This window comes from Triturus cristatus, chromosome 4_2 (assembly GCF_964204655.1).
Source record: "Triturus cristatus chromosome 4_2, aTriCri1.1, whole genome shotgun sequence".
NCBI lineage: Eukaryota > Metazoa > Chordata > Amphibia > Caudata > Salamandridae > Triturus > Triturus cristatus.
This window is the reverse complement of record NC_140586.1, coordinates 883,239,803-883,257,889: the sequence shown is the minus strand read 5'-3', so window position 1 is coordinate 883,257,889 and position 18,087 is coordinate 883,239,803. Positions and strand designations below refer to the sequence as shown.

At 46.5% G+C, this 18,087-nt stretch overlaps 1 pseudogene across 1 annotated transcript in view; it reads left to right on the top strand.

Moving 5' to 3' along the window:
* Positions 1-15,122: 15,122 nt before the first annotated feature.
* Positions 15,123-18,087, top strand: part of LOC146835332 (uncharacterized) — a 316,447-nt pseudogene continuing 313,482 nt past the window's right edge. Inside the window, exon 1 of the transcript XR_014960718.1 lies at positions 15,123-15,274. The product of XR_014960718.1 is annotated as an uncharacterized LOC146835332 (transcript). The remainder of the gene's footprint in view (positions 15,275-18,087) is intronic.

Below are 18,087 nucleotides of genomic sequence, written 5' to 3'. Positions count from 1 at the left end.
GCACTTTAGCACCATGTGGAGAGTAAAATGTGAAATTTCACTTAACCCAGGGCATATGACTCATTTTATAAGGGCCTACCGTATAAATACCTGACCCTCCAACCCTGAGACACCTAGGGGAGACCCTGGGGGTTCCTAATATGCCAAAACATTGGAGGTTATCCCTTTTTAAGCACCCCAAAGTCGAGTTTGAGCATTAATGTACTTTTTAAAAGCAGTCCTGCCACTCAGGGCTACTTTTAAAACTGACCTCAGGCTTCAGCAGTGCACACATGCAAGTGCAAAATAGCTGCTGGCCTCTAAACTGCCATGCCCTATTTATACTAGGGGCTGAAAGGTAGTTTCAACCCCCCTGCCCCAATATGCACTAAGGCCCTAGGAGGTAGGGCATGCCAATCACAGTGGTACCCCATACCACGGTGTACCCTAGTGTATGTAGGTTTTTTCACTCTCATCTAAATGTGTGTCTTTCTGCATAGCACTGGCCCTGGGCCTGGTTAGGCAGAGCCCAGGATCAGCCAGAGTCAGTTACCAGCAGTACCATTCAGCAAAAAGTTGTGAGGTGCCCAGAGCACAGGATGACTTTGCAACATCGCCCATCCAAATAAAAGGTGATGGGTTTTCTAACTTACACCCTGGTAGTCCTCATCAGCTAAGTGGAAAAACCTGGAAAGTCCATCCGCATTTGCATGTGCAACCCCAGGTCTGTGTTCCACTGTAAAGTCCATTCCCTGTAGGGAAATGGACCACCTTAACAGCTTGGGATTCTCCCCTCTCATCTGCATGAGCCATCTTAGAGGCCCATGGTCAGTTTGAAGACAAAAGTGAATCCCAAACAAATATGGCCTCAACTTTTTCAGGGACATAACCACAGCAAAAGCCTCTCTCTCAATGGCACTCCACCTCTGCTCTCTGAGAAGAAGTCTCCTGCTAATAAAGGCAACTGGCTGATCAAGGCCCTCTTCATTTAGCTGTGACAACACTGCCCCAATCCCTTGCTCTGAAGCATGTGTCTGAACCACAAATTCTTTTGTGTAGTCAGGGGCCAGCAGCACTGATGCCGAACAGATAGCAGCTTTCAGAGTGTCAAAAGCATTCTGATACTCTGGGGTCCTATCCACCTTTTTGGGCCCCTTTTTTAGAAGGGAGTTCTGTTAGGGGCCCCACAATGGTCCCATAATTCTGAACAAACCTTCTACCCTGTCAGTCCAAGGAATGCCCTGACCTGAGTCTGGGTAACAGGAGCTGTCCAATCCAAAGTAGTTTGGAGTTTAGCAGGATGACTTTGCAACAATCAGTACCTCATTTCGCCACGGTGTGGAAATCTTTTAGAGTTTATATTCGAGTGATAGCAATAGCCAAACACTCTGGGGTCTTACGCTTCATCAGAGGATGATTAGAAGCACTTGAAAGGAATCTATCCAACTTGGAGAGGGAAGCCTTTGATGGTGGCAAAGACCGGGTCCTAGACGAACTCAAGGCCACACTAGAGGAATACCACGAAGAAGCTGATAGAGAGGATAAACTTCTGGGAAAATATGCTCAAGCTAGATCGTATGGAGAAGGGGAGCGCCCTGGTGCTACCCTGGCAGCCATAGTGAAAGGCAGGTGTGAGACCACATGTCCTATGTAGAGCCATTCAGAGACGGGAGAGGGATCAAGTGACCCTAACTCTGTTGCTGACCGTTTTAAACACTACTACTCTGACTTTTATCAAACTAAATGACATAATACGGAGACTGCCATGGTACGTTCCCTAGCTCACATTAAATTACCTTGACTGGCAGACGAGCACAGGGAGTACCTCATGAGGCCTCTGGAGGACTGGGAAATTCTTGACGCGCTCAAAACTATGCGAGCCAGTAGTGCTCCGGGACAAGACGGACTTACTGTATCTTTTTATAAAGAATTTAGGGAGCTGTTAGCTCCTCATCTGATTACCCTGTTTGAAGGAATGAGGGAGATCGGGATCATGCCACCAACAATGTGGCAAGCTATGCTCATTACTCTTCCCAAACCCGGCAAACCTCCACATGAATGCTCCTCATACCGGCTGTTATCCCTAATAAATGTGGATACTAAATTATTTGCCAAAGTCCTGGCGAACCGACTTACTCCCCTTCTCCCAACCTTGGTGGGCCCTGAACATGTGGGATTTGTCCCCGGGCGCACATTAACTCATAATTTGCGTACAGCATTTGGAGCCAAACAACATATTAAGCCTGAAATTAAAGCAGCTGTGATTTATCTAGATGCCGAAAAGGCATTTGCTTCTGTTGAATGGAACTCCATGTTACTAGTGCTAAGGCGAAAGGGTATAGGTGACCTCTTTGTTCAATAGGTGGAAGTCCTCTATAATTCCCCTATGGCCAGGGTGAGAGTGGGAAATATTGTAACTTCTCCTATCACAATCTCTAGAGGCACCCGTCCAGGCTGCCCTTTATCCCATTAATCTACGCGCTGATCGCGGAGCCGCTGGCTTGCGCCTTAAGAGAATACCACAGCCACAGAGGGCTGCGTTTCCCCAACTATAATCTAATAATTTCTACCTATGCAGACAATACTTTGCTGTATATTAGAGATCCGTCAACCAATCTCTCCCCAGTGTTACGTGAGGTCGTAAGGTTTGGTGCATTTTCAGGGCTTAAAATCAATTGCTCTAAATCTACTATTTTCCCCCTAACTCCAAGTATGGAACCGTTTGAGCTGGAGTTCCCTCTGGCCTGGTCCATAGACCCTGTGCAATACTTGGGTATTCAATTGCTTATTAGCTCAGAGACGCTATTCACAGAGAATTACGGCAGGGTGATTATTAAATTAGAAAAAGATATAAACAGATGGGTGCGGCTGACCCTATCGCTCCTGGGACGTATATCCTTGATGAAGATGGTGGTATTACCGAGATTTCTCTTTTTGTTTTTAAATATACCTATGGTTCTCCCCGTCCACTTTTTTAAACATCTTAAGTCTCTGCAGGTCAAGTTAGCTTGGGCCGGGAAGCAGCCTCGCGCATGGTGAGATGTTCTTACTCTTCCATACTCCATGGGTGGGCTTGGCAATCCGGACCTGGAGCTCTACTATCAGGTGGTCAATGTTCACTCGCCTTCTACTGGCTACATCAGGAACCCCCTCCTCCTCACCTTCATTTAGAAAGGGTGGCAGTGGCGCCCTCTCACTTTTTTAGAATTCTTTTTATTTGCTTTTCTCATAACTTGTACAACAATTACATTAATTGCAGCGTAATACTTATTATTGAGTCCAGTGTTCCGTTCAAAATACATTACTTTGCCCACAATCCAAGCACGCCGCCACATCATTTGGATCAAAAAGAGGAGGAAAAAAGAAAGGAAAAAAAACAAATTTCCAATTCCACTATATCAATGATCACCACCTGTGTGAATGTTATGCGTGGATATGCGCTTTCGTGCCTTGGGTTCCATGAGCGGGGGGATCAAGGGATTGTTTGAAAGTGGTATGGACGGGGCGTATAGTACATCCAAATATGCCCTTTTATGAAGGCCCTCCCACCTGATGACTTGTACCGTGTCAATTTCATCGCGGGGACGCTTATATGGGTGAAAGAGCACTGTTGACAATGGTGGTGGTGCTGCCCTATCTATTTCAATAGCAACGTGTGGCTGAAAAGGTGTGGGATGTACCCAGAAATGTAAGAATTGTGCCTGTGCACTGTAGGCGTAGAGGACAAATTCCAGTGCTGCCATTCCACCTTGTGCTTGTGGTAGCATCAAAACTTCCCAAGATATACTAGGCTGTCCCCCGGCCCACACCAGCTCTATCATGAGCGACCTAAGGCGGTTAACAAAATGCACTGTGAGCGCCAAAGGGATGTTGACAAAGAGATACAGTAGATTAGGCAGAATGATCATCTTGGCCACCGCAATGCGGCCGGCCAGGGAGAGGGGAAGAGTCTTCCATCTTTTTACTCGGTCTTCAATCCAGGCCACGGCTTTACCATAATTGGCCGTCCACAACTCCAGCAGGTCGATACTGAACCTAATGCCCAGATATCTACCCGGGCCAGATGCCCAGACCAATGGTTAGTCAGTTACGAAAGCCTTAGTTCCAGGTGTGAGTGGGAGAATCATGGATTTGCTCCAATTTATGTTTACTCCTGAGAGTCCTCCATATCGCACAACCTCCCGTGTCATAGGTGACAAATTTTCCTCGAGGTTCACCATATAGAGTTATATCGTCCGCGTACATCAACACAGTTAGGGCCCTGGTGGTGAAACCAATCCCTCTGTTGGTGTGGTGCTGTCACAGGCAAGCCACCAGGGGTTCTGTCGCAATTGCGAACAATAACGGCGACAGTGGACAGCCTTGCCTGGTTCCCCGTGTGATACCTATTGGCTCTGAGATCAATCCATTGACCCGTAACCTCGTAGTGGGTCTTGTATAGGGAAGCTGGACTTGCTGAGTAAATAGCGGACTTATGCCTAGTCTCCTAAGAATCGGGAACAAAAATCCCCACTCCAGCTAATCGAACGCCTTAGTGGCATCTAGGATTGCCGCAATCGCGGAGACATGTGGGGCGAGGTAGTGCAGCAGCCTAAATAGCGTTCTCAGATTGTGTGTGGTCGAGCGACCCGGCACAAAACCGGATTGGTCCAGCCTGAATATTAATGGTAACAATGGTTGAAGCCTTGTGGATAATAGTTTTGCGAAAATCTTGGCATCTAAATTGATTAGTGAGAGTGGGCGGTATGAATCACATTTTTGGGGGTCCCTATCCGATTTTAAAAGGGTAATTATAATAGCCTTGCGCATCGTTCCAGGAAGGATCCCCTCCTGCAATGCCTCCTGATATACCGCCAGTAGATGAGGGGCAAGCAACTCAGAGTATTCTTTGTAAAATTTAGCGGTGAGGCCGTCCGCACCCGGAGCCTAATCTGCCCTCATACTGGCAATGGCCCTTCATACGTCCTCCACGGTGAATGGAATGTCAAGGTACTCTCGATGTGCTCTATTAAACCACTAAAGATCTATGGAATCAAAGTAGTCTTCTAGGACCGTATCTGATGAGGTTATTTGAGATGTATATAGTTGTGCATAGAAATCCCACATAGTGGCAAGAATATCCGGTGGAGAGTGCACCAAGCCGTTTGACAGGGTATTTTGTACTGTGATAAACGTGGATCCCCTAGGTGGGTGCAAGTGTCTTTTCTGGCCTGTCTCCCTCCCCGTATCTATGCGCTGTTGCATATTTGTGTAAAGATTTGATCTCTCTGTCCTCTTCTTCCTGATATTCAGTTAGTTTACTACGAATGTTCCCCAGCGTTGTAGCTGACGGTGTTGTGAAATATTGTGCCTCCAGGGCATGCAACTCCAAGTCGAGCTTGCCTAAACTGCCGCGTATGTCTCGGAGTACCCTGGTCTGTCCCGCTATGCAGTGCCCCCTGATGACCACCTTAAATGCCTCCCATAGCTCTCCTGCAGACTCCACGGAACCCTCATTATGTTCAAAGTAGCTTGTAATCTGCTTGCGGATCTCTTCCCTGAAAGCCGCATCAAGCAGAGCGTTGGGTGGTAGGCGCCATGTGAAAGGTTGTATGTAGCGTTTGGGTATCTGAAGAGTCAGAGTGACTGGTAAGTGATCCGATAGGGTGCGGGCATAATGGCCCGCCTCCAAGACCCAGAAATGTATGTCTTGAGATGTGAGCCAGAAGTCTAATCTGGACCATGCTAGATGTTGCTGTGTGATACATGTGCCCTCCCGTCTGTTAGGATGGAACACCCGCCAGGAGTCGACTAAGTTATAGTCAGCAATCAATCCCTTCAGCACTGCAGCGGTCTGTGGGTGATGTGAGCAGGAGTTACCGACCCTGTCCTCCTCTAGCGATAGTACAGTGTTAAAGTTACTGCCCCAGAGTAACGCAGCATCCCCCAGAGACTGTACGTGGTGCCATACCCACTGAAAGAAGGTGGGATCATCCACATTTAGCCCATATGCATTTGCGATGAGAACCCGTTGGTGAAATAGTGTCCTCAATACCAGTAGATAACGCCCTTCTGAGTTGCCACCCCTCTGGAGAAATTCGAGTAGCAGGATGTATATACCTCGCTCCAACTAGTGGATTTCAATCTTTCGCACGTTGTACCCCTTAGGTGGGTCTCCTGTAGGAGGCACACATCAACCGCATGTCGCGTGAGATATGACTGCACCAGCCGTAGCTTTCTGTGTACATTAAGGCCACGCACATTCCATGTGATGCAAGTCAATTTAGACAGTAGGCTTGTAGAATTTTTTTGACTCTGTTGTGACCAAAGTCCCAGTTTGTGAGATGTACCCTCTATAACTCTTGGTATTATCCCTCATGTTGTGTGATGGCGAAATCCAGAAGGCGGAAAGTGGTTCTCACTTCCATGTGGCCCAGTAAAGAATCTGATATGCACTGCAAAATAAAAAGAAGAAACAATAACATTCCCAACCCACCCACCTCCCACTCCAACCCCCCAATCAGGTTGAGTAGCCAAATCTGCCCACCCCATAACAAACATAGGCCCGCAACAAGGGAGGCTGAAGGGAATCATCCCAGAGAGGGCGTGAGGTTACCGGCATACTGGCCTGTCACAATGCAACAGGGTGGCCGAGCATCAATAGGACTACCCAAGAGCATTTATGTGAACGCAGTTGGTAATATGGAAAATGATTACAGTTCCTCCTATGAGCACAGTTAGCTAAATACATGGGTGGATCAAATTTGGGACTTAGTGAAGGGGTAAATGCACTAGTCATTTTCACTTAGCTGACTGTGTGTCGAGTTGTCCTTCTCATGGCTGTTGGACCGCTGTTGGCGTGCGTGTTGCTTCGCGAATTTCAGTGCAGCTGCTGCTTCTATCAAAAAAACAGGCCTGTCTCTGGTCTGCACTCTCAGTTTTGCCGGATATAGCATTGCATATTTAATCCCAGTTTTTTTAAATAACTTTTTCGCTGGTATGAATTCTCGTCCTGCTGCCTGCACTGCCTGGGTGAAGTCTGGGTAGAATGTGATGCTGTTTCCCTGGTGGCGCAGTTCCCCCTTCTCCCTGGCTACTCCCTGGTATCCCTGGTATCCCTGTCCCTGTAGGATCATTCTAGGTGGAGCTCCCTGGGAGGGTCTGGGTCCAAGTGTTTGGTGTGCGCATAGAAGGCCCTCCACAAATTTTTCCATGTTCGTTATGTTTGAGGATTCCGGTATTCCTAGAATTCGGACATTGTTCCTCCTCGATCTTGCTTCAAGGTCTTCGTTGCATGCCTTGATGACATCCAGCACTTTATCCATTCGGAGGAGGTGTTCCTGCGTCTCCACTTGGGGATCATTCGAGTCCAAAATTCTGGTTTCCAGGGTATCTATTCTGTCCTCGTGCTTGTCAACACTTTGTGAGACCTGTTCCATCCGCAGCGCCAGGCTGTCAAATTTAACGTCTATTGCTCTAAGGCTGACCTTTACTTCGCGGAGGACGCTTCAACGCCGCCGCAGCTCCGGAGAGCTGCGGCCACAGCAGTACGTGGGGCAGGGGATAGTACACAGAAGGGAGGGGGGAGGCGAGCCTACAGGACTCCAGGGACATGGGATAGTATAGGGGGCACGTTTTCTCCTGACAACCTCACTAGCTCCATCATCCCCTTGTCACTCCCCAGCACGTCCGGAACGATTGCCTAAACATTTGCACACATCTGTGAGAACCACATGGTTGGTTAATAGTCAGATACGCTTGCGTGTTCACAAGACTTGCACATTCTCCTGATTTACTAAGGAGACAAAGTCTTAATCAGGCCCGAAGGAAAAGGTCGCTCTTGTTCTGTTGCGGTTGCAACATTATTCCGCCTCTTTGTTTCTTTAAGCCTCAGCTGGTTTCTCCACGTTTTTTCCCCTTTGTTTTCTCCTCACTTCCCTCATATTTCCTTTTACACTACGGTGGTGGAAGGTGAGACGCTTTACGTTATCGGTCATTTAAAGGACAGCTGCATTGAACACCTTCTCTCCTTTTTTCCATTTTTTCTGCATACTCCGGGGATTGTGCCACATTGTCGCCCTACAAGGAAAGGAAGATCCACCAGTAACGCCGGAGAAGCGGCAGACGCCCCTACGCCCACCATACCAGACTTTTCTGTTGGATTATTTTGTTTTCCTTTTGTTATGTCCAATAAATAACACCATCATTCAGCCTCACATAAGACATCATCGCTTTATTTTCCACCCATCCCAATCACAAGGTGGCTGCATACACTGATGATATTTTGATTATTTCGGAAGATGTGGCACGCTCAATTCTCTTTCGACTAGAGACAATCAAAATATCGATCAAGGTGGCGGAGTTGGAGTCGTTGTTGTTCTCGAGGTGGAAGTTCAGGTCTCCGAGGAGGATGTAGTCTGTGGAGGTGAGGGCGTGTGTGCTGATGAAGTCGGCGATGGAGTCGCTGAACTGCGGTCGGGGTCCGGGAGGTCTGTAGATGAGGTTGCCTCTGAGGGTGGTGTTGGGGTCGGTGTGGATCTGGAAGTGCAGGTGTCCAGCTTCTCGATGTCGCATCTGTTTGGTCTTATATTGTTTCTAAAAATATCATACATAAATAATACATAAATACCATCTAGGCGACTCACCCAAAGCAAATATTATGTAACCTTGTGTTTAAATATTAGCTTGTGTATGTGTAAGGCTACCCCTCAAAACCGGTCTAAAACAGAACAAACCAACCCAATTATAAAAATACACAACTGAGATTCCTTAAAATGAATAATTCTGTAAATTAAAACAAACTGCATATCCATCGTACTGATGAACCACCCTCCTAGGAATACCGCATTTGTGAGGCGTCTTTGATTGGATATGCCATTTTTAGGGTCAAGCTTCGATCGACCTGTTGTGTCTCTTCTGTGGGGTTTGCAAACCCACTGATTGCCATTGGTTACTATCTGTGGCATTCAGAAATGCTGGATTCTTATTGGTGCATTTTTGGTAAAAGTCCTTCTTTTGTGTATGTAGCTCTCTTTCCTATGATTTCCCTCCGAGACCATTTTGGTCGGCCATCACACAGTACAGTGCGTGATGGCCTCTCTTCCCTCCTCTCATCTGGCTATTGCAGGTCAGGCACTTTTTTTTTGTAGTTTTATATAGCGCGAACCGGACCCGAAGGTCACCAGTTATGTTACACAAGGACACATTCATTATTTGGAAGGCACGGTGAGATTAAGTGTTGTGCCCAGAATCACCGGACAATCACTTGTATTATGGGGCTCGGTCACCACAGCTCTGCAGTGAAGTGCTGCTCGCACACACGGCTGGTTTCTCATGTTCGTACTGTGGTAAAAACATTTCTGTATTATGGATCAGCCCAAGATATTGTTTTTAATTGTTGCTGTTAGCACAGCTGTTCGGAACCATATTCATGTTTGCCCTCTTCAGCAGTGGGTACACTGTACAACTCAACACAGCCCACCAGAGCTTTCGTAAAGCAAGTTTGACTTCTGTTCTGGCTGGAGACCGTCCTGCCGAGTCGGTTTCTCCCAGGACCCTGGCAGCACTCTTTATAGCCTCCCATCCAGCTCGATTAGCCCTGGGGCAACGACGGATAGAGCGGGGCCAACTACACTCGAGCGAGGTTCCAGGGTAGGTGAGGTTCAATCCCAGATTACGTGGGGTGATGACTACACCTTGCGATCTAGAGGATTTAGATTGTTCCAGGTTGTATTATCTTCTGTAACCCCATACATGGTAGATATGTGTGGTCACTTTCACGCTTAGAAGTGTATTGTTTGCAGTAGCATGTTTTAGTGCAACATAGGTCCTGACGAAAGCCGTGGGCAGTAAAACCCGGATGGCTGAAACATGTTGACCTTCACATAGCAGTCACCTCCTAGTACTGCTAAAACTTTGTTACACCCTTTTAATCAAGGTGTGCAGAGTACTTGGAATATTAAGATTTATCCTCTCTACACAACCTTTTTTAGCTTTCACCGCTTCTTTTCCTTGCACTGCACATTACAGGACTATTAACCTTGTTCATTATTACTTTCTACACCTGGTGTTTCTCTGGTTAACACTAACCAGTCTGATTGAGCAATAGAGCTTGGAACTAGCGAGGCAGTCCCCATGATCAAGGGACACACCTCTGCCAATAGTTGGATCACCAGATGATATTAATTGATCATGAGAGCTACTTTTCTCTCACTATTTGCTCTGTCCTTCGAGTAAGATTGATGGTAATCCATGCTCTGCTCTTGGCTAGTCTTGGTTTGTTGCACTTTGGTTCAGTTTCTCTCACCATTTTTGTGCTGTCTGTCATTAGACCCCCAGTTCTTGTTTTGTGTGTATAGCACTCTTTATAGCACACAAATCTACTTTGACACTGGTATGGACGACATTTGAGAAAGGGTCCCAGGAGGCTGCTCAAGCCACGCACACTGAGGGGAGCCCTGCCCCCCTACCTATCCCCAGTGGCGTCACTAGGGTTGGTGTCACCCAGTGCGGGTAACTCATGGTGTCAACCCCTCACGACTGTACCTATGGAAGGTAAGTTCTTTTCTGAGACATTGGCTCCCCTTTCCTATAGATACAGTGGCGAACCAGAGCACAAGCAGCTGTTGTTCGCAGCAATTGTGTTGTTTTCAGCAAATGTTTGATGCAAATGTGTCATTGCATCAAAAATATACGTGATGGTACATTTGCACTAAAAAAATTCATATGTATAGTTACGTCGAATTTTCTAAGATTTTGCAGAATTTCGCACACCCTTAGTAAATAGTTTAGAGTCCCCAGGGGTCCGTCATCTGGGCCCTTCTCTCCACAAAAGACCTGAGTGCCCCCTGTCTTTGCACACGGGCTACATGTCCCAGCAGCCCCTCTCTCTGCCTTGGACTTGCGGGGGGCGAATCCCCTCTGCTCAGCACCATCAGCTCGAATGACCCCTCTGCACAGGCCGGTCTTAGCTCGCAGATGCACATCTCTATGCTCCGGACCTGCAGAGGTCAACGGTTACCAGCTTCTGAGCCCTGGGCGGTCCGGGCCAATGGGCCACAGAGGTCTAGTTCCAGACCCCCTCGAAGGGCCCGACAGCCCCGGACGAGCCCTCCCTCCATCCAGGGTCTCTCACGGGCTTTATTTTCAGGGTAGCACAAAGTATGCAAATATAATTGTATAGCAGGGGGTACATAATCAGTAAAATGGCACCTCAAATGAATTGCGATTCAATTACAGGGGGCTACAGCATTGACAGCACAGAATAGCCAGCATGGTCCACCAAACGAGAGAAGCAACCAACAACAGATTGACTAAAAATACATTAAAAAGCGCTTGTGTATGTCCCAGCCACTATTCATACATAAAAGACTTGAACTCACCCTCACAACAGGATGAAGAGTCCATAAGCCCAACCAAAACAAAGTGATCGAAGGCACCAACAGCCAAAATTCTGAAACGCACCATAAACAAGATGAATAATGTGACATTTGCTGGTAAGGGAGATGCAGGGGAAATGCGCTTTCACGTACCACAGACACAACCCACAAGAAGGAGGCATCCCTGAGACCCTGCAAACCACCCACACTGGAAGGGCATTCAGGCTAGAAACCCTACACATGTGCCAAAAAACCCACGAGGGAACAACGTCCAAGGTAAAGGATCGGAGTTTGCTCCCAACTGCCGAATCCAAAAATGCAACCACACAGCTGGAATTAAAGCGAGTCAAACTACAGGTCAGAACAGCTCCGAATCTCAACCACCAGACAGTGCAGACATGGAACTGGGCAGAGCATGAAATCCAGAACAACACAATGCGCAGCGCTCCATGACAACAGCAAGCAGCCCCCAAACGAACATAAGTGATCGGCATCCACTCGGCTCAAAGACGGACTTTCATTCAGGAAATAGGGCTGGATTGGATCCAGAAACAGGCCCGGGCACCTGGCAAAATAAGTGGGCCGCCAAATACAGGGATCACGAGCATTTGAGACTCACGACCTCATATAAGGCACTACTTGTTAGTATCAGGAGTCTACTTGGGAAGTTGAACAAACAAAAATGGTTTATCAGTATGCACTAAGAAACAACGTATTGGAAGATCCTGCAATAAATGTATAGCGCGCAAGCAAAGGCCCGACCACGTGCTTTTAGTGAACTGAAGAAAATGTGCTCACAGAGAGGCCATGTGAAGACCACAATAAGAAGGCTTCGTAAGAGGCCGGCGTGGCTAAATCAAGACTTCCAGCCGCTTCAAATGACCTCGGGTAAGGTCAGAAACATGTTTACATATACAGGAAACAGGCATGTACACTTGGCTGTGATAAGGAGCAACTATACTTCCACACCGCTGTTTACTTGAGGAATATGCGTATCCCAAATGACAGGCTTGCTGGGGCCGGCGGGGGGGGGGGTGCCACCAATCCCTTCGTCCTAGTGGAAGAAGCCATCCTACAGAAGAGGAAGCCACCTTTTACATTTCACACGGCTAGCTGCTCTTCTGCTACTTACAGCCACAGAGGAGTCGCGCTCCGCCCTGCCTCCACCCCACCCCGCGGCGGTTCCTGGACCTTACCTGTGATGATCATGGACGAAGAAACAGCGTGGGCAATGAAGAAAACGGCGGGTCCGGGAGCCACGTTACGTGAGTGACGTTTCGAATGTCGTTGACGTCCGCACGCTGACGTCGTAGCCTAATTGGCGAAGAATCTTGGCCGACGGCCAGGTATGGTTCGACAGACAGCATTGCATTTTGGTGTCACCCCATGTGATGGTGTCACCCGGTGCGGTCCGCACCCCCCTAGTGACGCCACTGCTTATCCCCAAACTGAGAGGCACTGGGACTGTAGAAATGACCAGTGTGCAATAAAATACAACAACATGCAAATACTCTGGGCTGTTGAGGAGTCCAGGAGCTGTCTTTGGGGACTGTTCTTTGGGCTGCAACCAGGAAAAGCTGGACTGCCGGATGGATGGACAAGCGGCAGTCTGAACACGGAGCTGGTCACAGTTCTCCAGATACCAGAATTATCCTGCGGGTAGAGGGATGCGAGCTTGACGCGCTTTCATCACATGCACCTGCTGCTGGCTTTTGTGGTCATCAGCAATTCAAATGGAATTTTTCAACGTTTTTTTTTACTTACAGTAGATTTGAGCTCTGTAGCAGTGCCCGATGACACAAAGGCACAGACATGGGTACAAATGAAAGGAACTTTGTGGATATTTCTGTCACCCTCCCTGCAGTTGGAAGAAAATGATGTCGCACATGTACGGATGTGGGTGGAAATAAAATGATCTATGTTGATTTTTCTGTCACTCAGTGTAACTCAAACAAAAAGATGGAGCCTTTTGTTCATAAACCGTAAGAGTAAAGCCGAAAAGAGGAAGTTACACGAAAACTTGCTGCGAAATGGTTCTCTCTTCCAACTACAAACTGTTTACCGGCAATCTAGAGTTACTTTAATTTGGAGGTCGTTGCCTTTTAACTACATGCCCGCTTTCATTTTCACAATCATGGGTTTCATTATTTTAATTTGGAAGCTGCCAACTTTTATCTACATGCCCGCTTTCATTTTCACAATTGTGGGTCTCACTATTTTAAATTGGAGGCCGCGCGCCTTTTAACTACACACCTGTGTACTGCAGCTCTTTCTCACACTTCCCTCCCCTGCAAGAAGGCTCTTGCATTGTCACCATCTCACCACCACTGGATTTAAAGCGTTGACTCAATGCTGTTGTTTATTTACCTTATTTACGTTAAGGCACAAATCATCACCATAGTCAACTTAGTACATGAAATATGGGGGTCGTCCGAAAACCAGTCTGAATGTAGCACATGCAAATGCCAAAGCCAAAGGAGGAACTGCAATCAGACCCTATAAATGTTTACCCTGCAAGATAGCCTCCCCGCCTCCCCACCCCCAGAACATGTTGGAAGAAGCGTGGCCAAGTGGTGCACACAAGTTTTATAGGTATTCACAAGGGTATTTCTGATATTTGTGTCTGCTGCACTGTTATGGAACTGGATTCGGCAGCTAATAATATCGTGAGCTCAAAACATAAATCTGAATAAGGAGCACCATGTTGCTACACACCAGTAGCGCTCCATTAGAAATATTCTTTCTCGGTCCGGCGAAAAAGTACGTCTGCCCAGCGACACTGCTCAGGCACCAACAGATAATTACAATCAGGGCGGGCTTTTTTATGGGCAAGCTGGGGACGGGCCCAGGGCGCCAACCTTTAGAGGGGCCCGGTGATCTGTCTGCATGAAGGGTGTGCATGCAGCAGTCTTCTTCTGATGGGCTCCAGTTATTCTTCATTAACTGCTTTTCTCATTTTAATATGCTACAGGCACCATGTTTAGCACCTATTAACTCCTGCAATAACCTGTGCAGTCGGCCACCCAGTCAACCCTTCCCTCGCTCCCACCATGAAGTACTCGGGCCGCTTGTTTGGAATATTAAGAGTAACGAGCTGTAGAGCACAGCACAGAGGGCACACCACTTTTATACCTCAATGAACTTTTGTGCAATTTTTATTTAGCTCAAACTAGCTTAGGTACGCGATTTGCCCAGAATCACAAGGCTTTGAGCTGAAGCCGGGCCTTGTTTTTAAAGGTCCTGTTAACTAACACTCACCCTCCCTTCTGTCCACCCTGTTTTCACTGCCTGTGAATGCTTGTAACATCCTATGTAGAGGTCTGTGATGCTCGCATTGATTTTCCACAAACTTTGATGTCTTTAATGGCTAATGTAATGGATAATGTACTGCATGGCTAAACAATTATAAGGTCTCAAAAGAGAGACCTATTGGCTATGCCAATGCTTGTTGAAATGTGCGTTTTAAGACCATCCAAGTCTGTGTCTGAGACTAGTGTTCTGTTGTCATCTCAGATGGTTTTAGATGGCAACCCTATCTGTCGCATCTTAAAACCAAGGCCTTTCCTGCACACAAAATGCTTGTTTGTGTGAAAAATGTATTCACTCCTGCAGTGGAGACTCGAGGGAGATGTTCTGTTAGTGGCCAGCAGAGGGCGCTCCTCACTTTCAAATGAGCACATAGTATCAAATGGAGAAGGGCTTCCTCTTCCTGGTCAGCAGCGGCAGAGACAGCACCAGTGGTTTTGATGTTGACATCATTTCCGTCTTCTCTTTCCGTGCCCAGCCTACTACAAAGGAAGAATCCACTTGCTTGTCTGTGCGGTTATCTTCAATTTCAGACCATCACAGGCGCCCCTGAGGCCCAGATCTTCACCTGCCCCACTCCAGCCCCAGGAGGAGGAGAGAGCCCGGGAATATCCGCACAGATTTCTGCTCAGGTAGGAGATTGTCAGCACCTTCTGCTGTGTTTGTAGAAATAGACTGAATAATCCTGGAGGAAATCTCTGCCAAGAGCCGGCAGAGCTGGGCTCTACTATCCGGAGACCCCTGGGGGGCTTTCCAAACGGCCCCGGGGGTGTTTGTGTTCATCATTTGTGTTAGAGGGGTTCTCCGCACACTGCAGTGCATCTTTTTGCGCTCTGATAAATATGTGCTCATGGCACTGCATCTTACTGCACTCTCGCTGATCTGTGCACACAGCACTGCTTTATACAGCACAGTGAGGAATCTGTGCATGCTGCTCTGTGTATTACTGCACAATAAAGAATCTGTGCATGCTTCACTGATTTTTACTGCACTAGCCACGCACACTGCTCTGCATTGTACTGCACCATGATAAATCTGTGCACACTGCACTGCTTTTTACTGCACTGCTTTGCACTATTAGCAATCTCTGCACACTGCACTGCATAGTACTGCAAGATGAGGAGTCTCTGCACTGATTTTTACTGCAGTATGGCGAATCTGTCCACACTGCACTGCTGTTTACTACACTGTAGGAAATCTGTACATGTTGCACTGCATCATATTACAATATGAGGGTTCTGTGCACACTGCACTGCTTTATACAGCACTATGAGGAATCTGTGCATGCTGCTGTGCATATTACTGCACTGTGAAGAAACTGTGCATGCTGCACTGATTTTTACTGAACTATGAGTAACCTGTGCACACTGCACTGCTGTTCACTACACCGTAAGACATCTGTGCATGCTGCACTGCATCATATTACAATATGAGGGACCTATGCACACTGCACTGAATCTTACTATACCGAGAAATCTGTACACTCTGCACTGCTTTATACGACACTACACACTGCATCTTATTACACTGGGTAATCCGTTCACACTATGCTTTTTTTCTGTGTGATGGCAATATATGGTCTGCACTGCTTTTGCTGCACTGACAAATCTGTGCACACTGCACTGCTGTTTACTGCGCTCTATGTACACACTGCATTACGTTTACTAGACTATGATAAAGCATTTCATGCTGCTGTTTGTTGCACTATGAGAAGTATGTGCATAGTGCTCTATTGTTTACTACAGATTGAGAAATAAGGGCACGCTGCACTGCATTTTACTACACTAGGAGAAATCAATGTACACTTCAGTGCTGTTTACTGCACTCTGAGGAATCTATACACACTACGCTGCTGTTTAGTATGAGAAATATGTGCACGATTGATTGTGCATTCTGAATTACTGTTTATTACACTTTGAGAAATCTTTTAACACTACTGTGTATTTTTTCTGCACAATAAGAAATGTACGCAAACCTCATTACTTTTCTGCTACAGTTAGAACACTATTAGCGCCCTGCACTGCTTTTTACTGTACTACGCGAAATCGGCACGCACTGTACTTTTCACTATAACATGAGAAATATGTCCACTGCATTGCTTCTTCCTGCACTGAGAGGTATTTACAGCTTAACCAGGAAATCTGCACACACTGCACTGCTTTTTACCACACTAAGAAATCTGTGCACTCTGTACCGCTGTTTAATACACTACAAGATACATACAGAAAGTAAACTTGTTGACTGCACTGCTTTGTACCATATTATGATGAATCTGTGCACATTGCACTGCTTTACACTGCACTCTGAGACATCTGTGCATGCTGACTGCTTTTACCTGTACCAAGAGGGTATTTACAGTGCACTGATTTTCATAATCCAATAAGGGAGGACTTTCAAAAGAAGAAATGTGTGCATGCTGCATTCATTTCTACTACACTATGAGAGATGTTTACAGAAAAGGTAATCTGTACACAGTGCACTGCTTTATTCTCACTTTATATGTGTATCTTGCGAAAGAGGAAGTATGTGCTGTAGGTCAGTCCAACTGAATCTTAGAGCGGCGTGTCATTAGGTGCCCTCGTCACTCCAGTTTGGGCTGGCCTCAACGGCATCTGTGTTTTAGAAGATCATGACGAAAATGTTCAAGAACATCTCAAATGTAGCGATATTTCAGGATGACATGTTGATATTTGCTGATATGAAAGACGTGCATGACAAATATGTTGAAAGAATGCTGTACACCTTGGAATCCAGTGGGGTTACTAGCGGAGAAGACAAATGTATCTTTGGAGTAAATGAAGTTGAGTACCTAGGCCATGTGTTGACATCTGATGGGGTTAAACCCAAACTAAGCTTTCTTGATGCCATTGTAAATGCACCACATCTGACTGATAAGGAGCTACTCTGGTCTTTTTTTTAAATATTTGTGATTTCTATGCAAAGCTTATTAAAAAAAATTGGCGACCTGACTGAATGCTTTAAGGCAACAGTTAAAAACAAATGTAGAAATGTAACAGTCTGCAATATGTCAACAAAGTATTGATCACATCAAACTAAGCATTATCTCTGCTCCCGCACTACAGTCGTGTGGGGAAGGATACAAACATTTTGTGACTGTGGATGTTAGTGCATATGGCATGGGGCCCCAATTTGCCACAAATGAAGGATGACAAGAAAGTCACTATAGGGTTTGCTGCCAGGAGGACGAAAGAATTTGAAACAAGATATTCTGTAATAGAAAAAGAAATGTTGACATGTTTGGGGTGTTGACAAGTTTAAATATGGCAGGGAAGAACATTTTGTTTAAGGACCGATCACAGACCACTTCGTCTGGAACAAAATTAAGAACGCCGTGGCCAGATTATCTATCAAATTATTGGAGTTATGTTTAAGTGTGAAACACGTTGCAGGAAGGAAGGACGTTAGAACAGACTTTCTGTCTCAG